This window comes from Dama dama, chromosome 15, assembly GCF_033118175.1.
Source record: "Dama dama isolate Ldn47 chromosome 15, ASM3311817v1, whole genome shotgun sequence".
In the NCBI taxonomy this organism is placed as follows: Eukaryota; Metazoa; Chordata; class Mammalia; order Artiodactyla; family Cervidae; genus Dama; species Dama dama.
This window is the reverse complement of record NC_083695.1, coordinates 38,051,431-38,060,784: the sequence shown is the minus strand read 5'-3', so window position 1 is coordinate 38,060,784 and position 9,354 is coordinate 38,051,431. Positions and strand designations below refer to the sequence as shown.

Here is a 9,354-nt window from a genome sequence, read left to right as displayed (position 1 = left end):
TTGGCCTTCCCTGGTAGCTCAGATGGTGAAGAATCTGCCTGCAATGCAGGAGACCTAGGTTCAATCCCTGGATTGGAAAGATCCGCTGGAGAAGAGAATGGCAACACACTCCAGTATTCTTGCCTGGAGAATTCCAAGCACAGAGGAGCCTGGCAGGCTGTAGTCCATGGGGTCGCAAAGCATCCGACACAATTGAGCAACTAATACTTCACTTCACATTTCAATCATGTCCTTGATTTCTTATAGATAACAGTTGGAAATTATTTCCCAACCATGATTAAACATTGTGTACAGGTTTTTAAAAAATGTTCCAAAAGATGCACTTTATTAAAAACAATCCGTCTAGTTAAACTTTTTTTTTTTGGTCGGAACCAATAATCCTGGGAGCCTGAACTGAAAAAGTGGTAAAGAAAGGAAAAAATACCCAGACTCTACAAATGTCTCAGAATTTTTCTTTAAATGGGAAAAAAATTTTTTAAAAACACATGGAGCTTTCTGAAAAGTCTTTAACAAGCTACCTTGGGAGCTCAATTGAAAAAAAGAGGTAGATGTACTAAAAACAGATGTTTCCTTGCAGCTCCAAAAATCTTTATAAATACAGCCATTTGGAAGGATGGTCCTGGATCAGAAGTTTTATTCCTCGTGTATCTACATGGGATGTGCATGCATCTCAGTTGTCATAATTGTCCCTGTTATTTCCTCTTAAATAGTGGTCATAACCACCCTGACTTCTGCCACCATAGTCTCTGGACCTTCCATGTCCATATCCATATCCTCCAGGTCAATTGTCGTACCTGCCACTTCCATAGTCCCGGTCCCCACCTCCTCTAGAGTAACTGTGACCACACCCACAGGCTCAAAGTCACCTCCTCTTGTTCCCCGGGGTCAACTTGCCCGAGTGGTCTACATAGATCTGACAATTATCAGAGACTTTTCATTCAAGGTTCTCATAGCATCTGAGGCACACTCTGGACTGTTGAAGGTGATGAAACCAAAACCCTGGGATAGCTGTGTCTTCCAGTCTTTGACAATGGCCTCCTCAGAAACAGGTCAGAAGCTGCTGAAATGATCCTCCAGAGCTTGCCCATCAGGGTTGAAATTAAGTCCTCCCACAGAGCTTCCCTTCTTTAGAGGACATGGCAGTAAAATTGAGTCGCGGAAAAGCAGACATAAAAAGGCCAAAGAGACAGCTACTGCGAAGGAGCTGAGAGACTGGGCTGTAATGATACTTTTTAATTCATCTACTGAAGGGAATCTTGGTTGATTCTAGCTTTTGGCAACTATGAATAAAGTTGCTATAAAACTTTGTGTGTAGGTTTTTTGTGTGGATTTAGTTTTTCGACTCATTTAAGTGAATACCAAGGAGCACCATCTCTGGATTGTATGGTAAATCTATGCTCAGCTTTGTAAGAAATTTCAAACTGTCTTCCAAAGTGGCTGTACCATTTTGTGTTCCCACCAGCAATAAATAAAAGAGTTCCTGTCATTCCACATCTTCACCAGCATTTGGTATGATCAGGCTTTCAGATATTCTAATAGGTGTATAGTGAAAGAAAAATGAAAGTGAAGTCGCTCAGTCATGTCCAGCTCTTTGCAACCCCATGGACTGTAGCCTACCAGTTTCCTCCTTCCATGGGATTTTCCAGGCAAGAATACTGGAGTGGGGTGTCATTTCCTTCTCCAAGGTGTATAGTGGTATCTCACTATTTTAATTTGTAAGTCACTGACATATAGTTTTGAGCATCTTTTCATATGTTTATTTGCCATCAATATATCTTCTTTGAGGAGGTATCTGTTCACATCTTTTGCCTATTTTTTAGTTGGTTGGTTTCCTTATTCAGTTTTAAGAATTCTTTGTGTATTTTAGACATAAGCCTCTATCAGATTGTGTTTTGCAAATATTTTCTCCCCGTCTTTGACATGTCTTTTTATTTTATTAATGTACTGAGCTTTTATTATTATGTGTTTAAGTTCTAAGAGTTCATTTTTGTTCTCTAAATTTTCTTTTTAATAGTTTCTTCTTTTTGCTTCGTGTATAGAATAATTCTTCTTGTCTCTCTGAAGATATTCATGACAATTTTTTCCTGAAGTGTTCCTCTCCCTGCAAGCTTCTGTTTTTTTCCAAAGCGCTTTTATTTCTTAGTAGAGGCTCTCCCCTAACAACAGGGGATTCTTGTTTGCCTTCTTGTCTGACAAGACACCAGAATCTGACTGTACACTCTGTCTGTGTTTGTGTTTTGGGATGTGGGGGAGGGGAGGGCATGCTTCTCTCTAGGGTAATTGGGTCAACATTTTTGAGGGGAGACTTCTTATCCAGTCCTTGCTGGACCTCGTAAACATGGCTACTAGTAGTTTGGGATTTGAGTGGGAGAAGAAGCCTAGAAGGTTCAACATCTAATGAGTAAATTTCCATTGCATCCCTATTTTAAATACTCTATAGTCATCTATGTCTGTTGTCTTCCTGTCTGGAAATCCTTATTTTATCTTCTTCAGGTAGTGAAGCTTCAGGTTTCTGCTGAGGTGCAGAACAGACAGTTTACCAGCTGTGTGGTGAGGGAGGAAATGGGTCTGGGATTAAACTGCTTTTTAAACTTTTGGGGGCATAAAACGTTATGAGTTTATTCCAGGAGGAAATTTTCATTTTCCCCCAGTGTTTTAATACTCAACAGGAATAACATCTAATGTCTTTTCATATTATTTGTAGGCTTAAATGTTTAAATTAGAAGTGGTGATACTAGAAGAGATATAATTCACACTAGTTTCTAATCGTCTTCTTTTAATAAGAATTTGATGAGATTACTTTGTCACCCTAAAATAAGATTTTACTAAAATGTATACTTTTCTATCGTTTGTTCATCCAAAGATCCAGCTTTATTACCCCCAGTTTGTACTTATAATGAATGAATTTGAATGAAAAATTCCTATCAGAAAGTATTTCTATACATTTTAGTTTAACTAATTTCTACTGGAGTATAATTGATTTACAAGGTTGTGTTAGTTCCTGCTATACAGCTAAGTGAATCAGTTATACATATACATATATCCACTCTTTTTTAGATTCTACTCCCATGAATGTCTTTAGAGAGTACTGAGGAGAGTTCCTACTGTTATACAGTAGGTTCTTATTAGTTATCCATGTTATAGTAGTGTGTATATGTCCATCCCAATTCCCAATTTATCCCTTTTCTATATATTTTATTTGAGTAGATTCTTCAAGGTGTTCTGTGTTCTAGCTAGCATTACCTAACATTTATTGTTTCCATGGATTTAAAAAATAAACTTTCTATCTAGTAGTCATATCTCCTTAGGCTCCTCTTAGCTATGACAACGTCTCAAACTTTTTGTGTTTTTTATTATTATCTTCACAATTTTGAGAAACACTTTTCAGGTATTTTGTAAAATGTCTTTCAACTGGGATTTCTCTGATGTTTCTTTAGTGATAATACTTGGGTTACATGTTTTGGAGAGAAAGACCACAGAGGCACAGCACCATTCTCATTATATTATATCCAAAGAACATGATATCAACATGGCTTATCATCGATGATATTAACTTTGATTACCTGGCTGAGACAACAATTGTCAGATTTCTCCCTTCTAAAGTGAATCTTTCCATCCATTCTCAACCCTGTAATCTTTGGAAGGAAGTCACTATGCACAACCCATATTTAAGGACTGGGTGTTACGCTCTACTTCTTGAGGGCAGACTATGTGCCTAAATTATTTGGAATTCTTCTGTACAGGAGATTTGACTAGTCTCCTCTGCTTATTTATTTAATCCTTATTTGTATCAGTATGAATTCAGGAGCATGTATTTTATACTTTGAGTTATAATCCAGTGTTACTATAGTTGCTCAACTTGTTCCAACTTCAGCTATTAGGAGCTTTTCCAGTTGTCATCCTTGCTCTTGGACATGCCCTCACCATTGTGTGTGCATTATGTATGTGTGAGCACTTTCCTACTTTTTGATCCCAGGCTTGTTAGTATATTTCCTGCCCCAACTCTAGAATCATCCATTTTTCCAAGGAGTCCTGGTTCCTTTTGTTGGAGAGGGGTATTGGAAACCAAGATCTGGGTGCTGGATATGCTCACTGATATTGGGATGTTGTAGCTTCTAGGCCTGCTCAGCTGACAGAAGAAAAACTGTGTGTGTGTGTATACTAAACCACACACACACACACACACACACACACACACATCTATAAATAGTTCTATATGTAACCATCTATATGGTATGTATATTAGGTTAAATATAAATTCATCCCATTTCCTTCCGCTTCCACTTTAATCCATTAAGAAGTGGATCATCCTAGCCTCTTCTTACTCATTTGTAACCTCCCACTTCAACAGTGGGAAACCATGACCATTTACCTATTCATTTACCCAATCACTCACTTCCACTACACATGTATAGATTATGAGAACTGTTAATCTGTAAAGTCATGGGAAAGAATTAGAGTACAACTAGAATATAGTGATTATGTACAGTTTCTTTTGCCTGTACTCTTATTTCATTTCCAAAGTTACTTAGGTCAGCAACTTTTCCCCCATCTCCTTCAATCTGGCTCATTCATACATTCGCAATAAAGTTAGATCATTTCATCATATTACACATTCCATCCTGGGATAGATATATCCCATCCTAGATAAAAATCACCTAAGTGATTTTTTTTAATTTGCATATGTTAAATTTCATTGTGCTATAAAGTTCTATGGATTTTGACAAATGCACCATTACAATAATATATAGAACAGTTTCAAAGTCCTTAAAAATTCCCAAATGATCTACCAATTCAACTCCCCCTACTTCCTGGCAATCACTGACAATTACTTTCTCTATAGATTTTCCTTTTCCAGAATGTCACACGTTAATATTTGGAATCATACAGTATGTAGCCTTTTCAAACTGGCTTCTTTTCATCAGCAATATGTGTTTAAGATTCATTCATGTCTTTTCTCAGCTTCATAGCTCATTTCTTTTTATCATTGAATAATGTATAATTGTACGTATGTACAATTTTGTGTTTGTTTATCCATTCACCTATTGAAGGACATCTTGGTTGCTTCATTTGGGGGATTTATGAATGAAGCTGCTATAAATATTTGCCTGAGGGTTTTTGTGTTGGTGTGTTTAAATCAGTTGGATAATTAAATAGACTTTTGACTAATCATTCCTTGTTTTGGCTTCACCTTCATACCCACTTCCAGAGAAAAGGGATGTTTTTTATTTCCAAGCCTTTGAGGGGTTCTGCAATGCAGATCAGCTTGCTTCATGTCTTCCTATCTGCTCGCTTGTGGTTCAGCTCTCTCTGGTCTGCTAAATCAGTTACACTCTCCCATCAGCTTTCCAGCCTGGAAAAGTATGTTGCATAATCCCCTCTCATAGTCCCATTAGTTTTGTGGGTTTATATCTTGACCCTTTCATGGTCATTTTGGTGGGATGGAGTGAATGCTAATGTCAGTGTTCCACCCACCAGTTTCAACCAGAAATACCAACTCCCTGAACCCCTACCCCTGCTTCTTTTCTCAGGGATGGAGATTTGATCTCCTTGGGGATGTGAAGTCAGGGCTGCTGTGACTCCAGCTGTGTGTGAAAAGACCCTTTGCTCCAGTCTTTCTCCCAGTGCCTGCGGGTCAGGATCTCAGTTTCAACCCCCTGCCCTTAACAATCCAGACCTTAGGGCTTTGAAGGCTGGAACCTGTCAGGAAGGGAGGGAAACTAGCTCAACATTCTGAGCTGGAGGCCTCAGAGCAAAGTCATGTGTGGCTATGGCTTACACTGGGAAAGTGATGCAAATGATGGGATAGGAAAAAGGGGCAAACAGAGCAAGACTCCAGGAATAGATTGGAGCCAAGTATTTCTCGAGTCCCTGTTTGGTACATCCACGCTCACCTCCCTAACAAACAATGTTTTGTAGAAAACCTTCTGGGGGTCGGGGGTGTGATAGCGATAGAGAAACCAAGAAAGAAGGTGAAGTCAGGGATGCAATGAAGAAATTAGATAATTGGTCACTGAACAGAATCACCTCCGTCTGCCCAGCCTCTGATCTCCTTTGCCCTGATCTCTTCTTACTCTACCCAGAGCAACTTCTCCCTGGGTGATTCCATCCTGAATTGCTCTCACTCTCAGTAGGGATCTGAAGGCCTCCCCAAATCATAGCTCCAGCCCCAGTCCCCTTCCTGAACTCTAGCTGAGTCACGATGCCTTGCCCTGGATGTACCACAGTTATCACAGCCATGGGTACCCTGTGCCATGCTTTCCCTCCTCCCATCAGAGCCCATCATCTGTGTTGGGTTTCCTAAAGATTCCTCCAAGTTTCTGATTCACTTACATATCTTCTTATCTCTGTGAAGTGTGATGCATTTATTTTGTAGCTTTAAAATATCTTTGCAATAACTTTCTAGGTCTTTGGGTGAAGGGCTATGTGACATGAAACTGGAAAGAACAGTTATCTCCTTTGCTGAAGTTCTTTTTTTTTGGCCATGCTGCTAGGTGTGTTGGATCTTATTAATAGTTCCCCAACCAGGGGAACCTGCACCCCCTGCACTGGAGGAGTGGAGTCTTAACAACTGGACCTCCAGGGAAGTCCTTGCTAGGGTTCATTTTGGAAGGGCCTTGTGGTACTCCTTCAGCCCCAAAACCATCCTAAGACTGGTTAAAGTTTGCCTTCTTTGGAAAAGAATGTTCCCCAACCTCTTACGAGAGCACAGTTTAGGGTCTCAGAAGTGCTTGGAAGTTTTTCTTACTTTCTCTTTCATTCTTTCTCTTACTTCATCTCTTCTCTCTCACTGGGGTTAAGAACAGCTTTCCAGGTCCCTGGTTTCCCTTTTGGAAAATGCACTGGAGGTTTTGTTCCCATGGGAAGGATGGGATGAAAATCTAGTTCCAGAGATGACTCAATAACTATCTAAACAGTTACCAGGGGTTTATGCAATGTTCTTACTGTCCCTGGGCCTGTGCTAGTAGAGCTTTACTGCCTATAAGTAGAGCACAGATGCCTTATCCTGTAATCAAAGCCACTCAGCATCTGTAGCATTTCCCTTATCTTGGGGCTGAAAAGAGTCAATGCAGCATTGAGGTTAGGAGTGCAGGCTCTGTATTCAGACAACTTGGCTTCCCAACCAAGTTGCCACATACTGTGTGACCTTGAGAAAGTTACTCAACCTCTCTGTGCCTCAGTTCCCTTCTCTGTGAAGTAGTGAGTGATGGTAATAATAGTATGTGCCTCATGGAGTTTTTAACAAGACTAAATGAATTTATAAGTGAAAAGGACTCAGAACAGTGCCTGATGCTGAGAAAGTGCTGTCAGCTACTCCTTGATTCCCAAAATAGTCCCTCTCCAATCAGCCTGGACCATTTCCTGTTCCCCCGTCTAACTCTGAATTTCTGTTAACTAGGCACAAAATAAATTCTCTTTCTCTCTTTATCCTTCTTCTTTTCCTTTTATTATCAATGATAACTATCATTTATTGACCATTTGCTACAGGCTAGTTACTTTTCAAGTTTTTTTTTTTTTTTTTCAAAACTCACAATAACCCTGATAGACTGGGGACATCACTCATTTTATGGATAAGAAAACGGTGCCTTAGAGAGGGAAAGTCAGTGTTTGATCCAGTAAAATGCTAAGTGGCAGATCTGCAAGTTTAACTACTTCCATCTCCTCTGTCTCCCATAGCAGGCTACCTCTCCCTGTCTCACTATCAAGCTTTCACTGCCCGTCACCCCAACCTGCAAGGCTATGCTTCAGGTTCTGCACATTGTGAATCACATCACTCTCTATGCTTTTGGTTGCAACTAGTGGAAAATCAACTGCAGCCAGTCAATTAAACTAGAAAGGGAATTTGATCACAAAAATGCAATGTCTAGAAGGAAGGCAGACTTCAAGCACTGGTGGATCCAGCAGCTTATCAATGTCCCCAAGGTCCCACTTTTCATTTTCCTGTGTTGCCTTCTTTCATGTCTTGGTCTCAGCCTAACCCTGGTTCCCATGTAGCCTTGGGATGGCTGTCAGCAACAATCTAGGTGCCTTAATCTAGAGCTCCACCCCCTGCCCCAGATCCTGGGATGAGGATATGAGAATAAGCAATATATTTGGGAAGATATCCCACAAAACAGTAGTAGGAAAATGGGAAACTGAGATAGAAAAGACAAACAGTCCATAAAGAGTTATTGAGAAAGTTATCTTTGGAAAACTAGAGTGCAATCTCACCGAGGAATTTTGGGAACCATGTAGACCCTGCACCACAGTTATCCCACCAAGTGGCCCAGCTACGTCTGGCCTGTCCTAGGAGCAGGCAGAGTGGGCTCCAGCAGCCAGAAAAAGCCTCGGTCTGAAAAAAAAGAAATCAAATGCTAGCAACTGGAAATGGGACAGAGAATATGGGGAGGGCGCTGAATGCACCTGTTCCAGTGTGTGTGCTTCTTCAGTCATGCCCATGGGCAACAGGAAGGGGTCCTTCCCACAGCCATCACACCATAGTCCTTGACTACACTCCGGTTTATCCTGCTGAGGTCCGCGCCCACCCCACACCTGAACCAAAACCTATTTCTGGGGGAGTACTCTGCCCTGGTGTTTTCTTATTTGTGTCAGTTTTCCTGTTTGTCTTCAGTTCCTGCCCGCCCAGCAACCCATCCTTGTGGCAAGAGATGGGGTCATGCTGATTGGCTGAGGCCAACCAGGCCTCCTCCTGTGCTGGGGGTGGGGTCAGTCCCATCAGAACTGCATGGCAGCTATTCTGGAATGCTGGGGAGAGTGGGAAGGATGCTGAGAAGCAAACAGCAATGTTCATCACAGAAGTATTTCCTAGAACAAAAGAAATGGAATGAAAATAAAGCTTGGAAGAGGAGGAGTACAGAAACCATGAAGACAGGCCTGGAAGAGGACTTTAAAAGTCACCTAGCCTAGTCCACCAAAGCAACTGCAATTCACTCCTGGTCTGTCCTCCATGGTGACATTCAAGCTCAGCTGGCACACCTCCAATGACAGGGAGCCCACTCAATCTCAGAGTGACCCACATTTGTTCGAGAGACATCTCCAACCGCTAGAAGACTCTCGTCATATCGGGTGGGAATCTTCCTTTCTCTGTCATCTCTGGGGTTTGCAGGACACATCTGCCCTAAAGCTGAGCCCTACATGTAAACAGTGATTGCATTTCCCTCAGGACTTCCCTGGAACAAACTGACCACTTCTAGGCCTGTCACCTCAGAGTTGGTGACCACAGAAAGGCCCCCACATCCGGAGTCGGGAGCTAGGGGAGGCCCTGGGGGCAGGCATCTCAGAGCTGGTGGAGCATCAGATGAGATTCTTTCTTGGAAGCATCGGCCAGTCTCCAGGTCAGCCACAGTTTACTGC

At 41.4% G+C, this 9,354-nt stretch overlaps 1 pseudogene; it reads right to left on the bottom strand.

Moving 5' to 3' along the window:
* Positions 1–670: 670 nt before the first annotated feature.
* Positions 671–1,138, bottom strand: LOC133070639 (RNA-binding protein 3-like; annotated as a pseudogene).
* Positions 1,139–9,354: the final 8,216 nt, after the last annotated feature.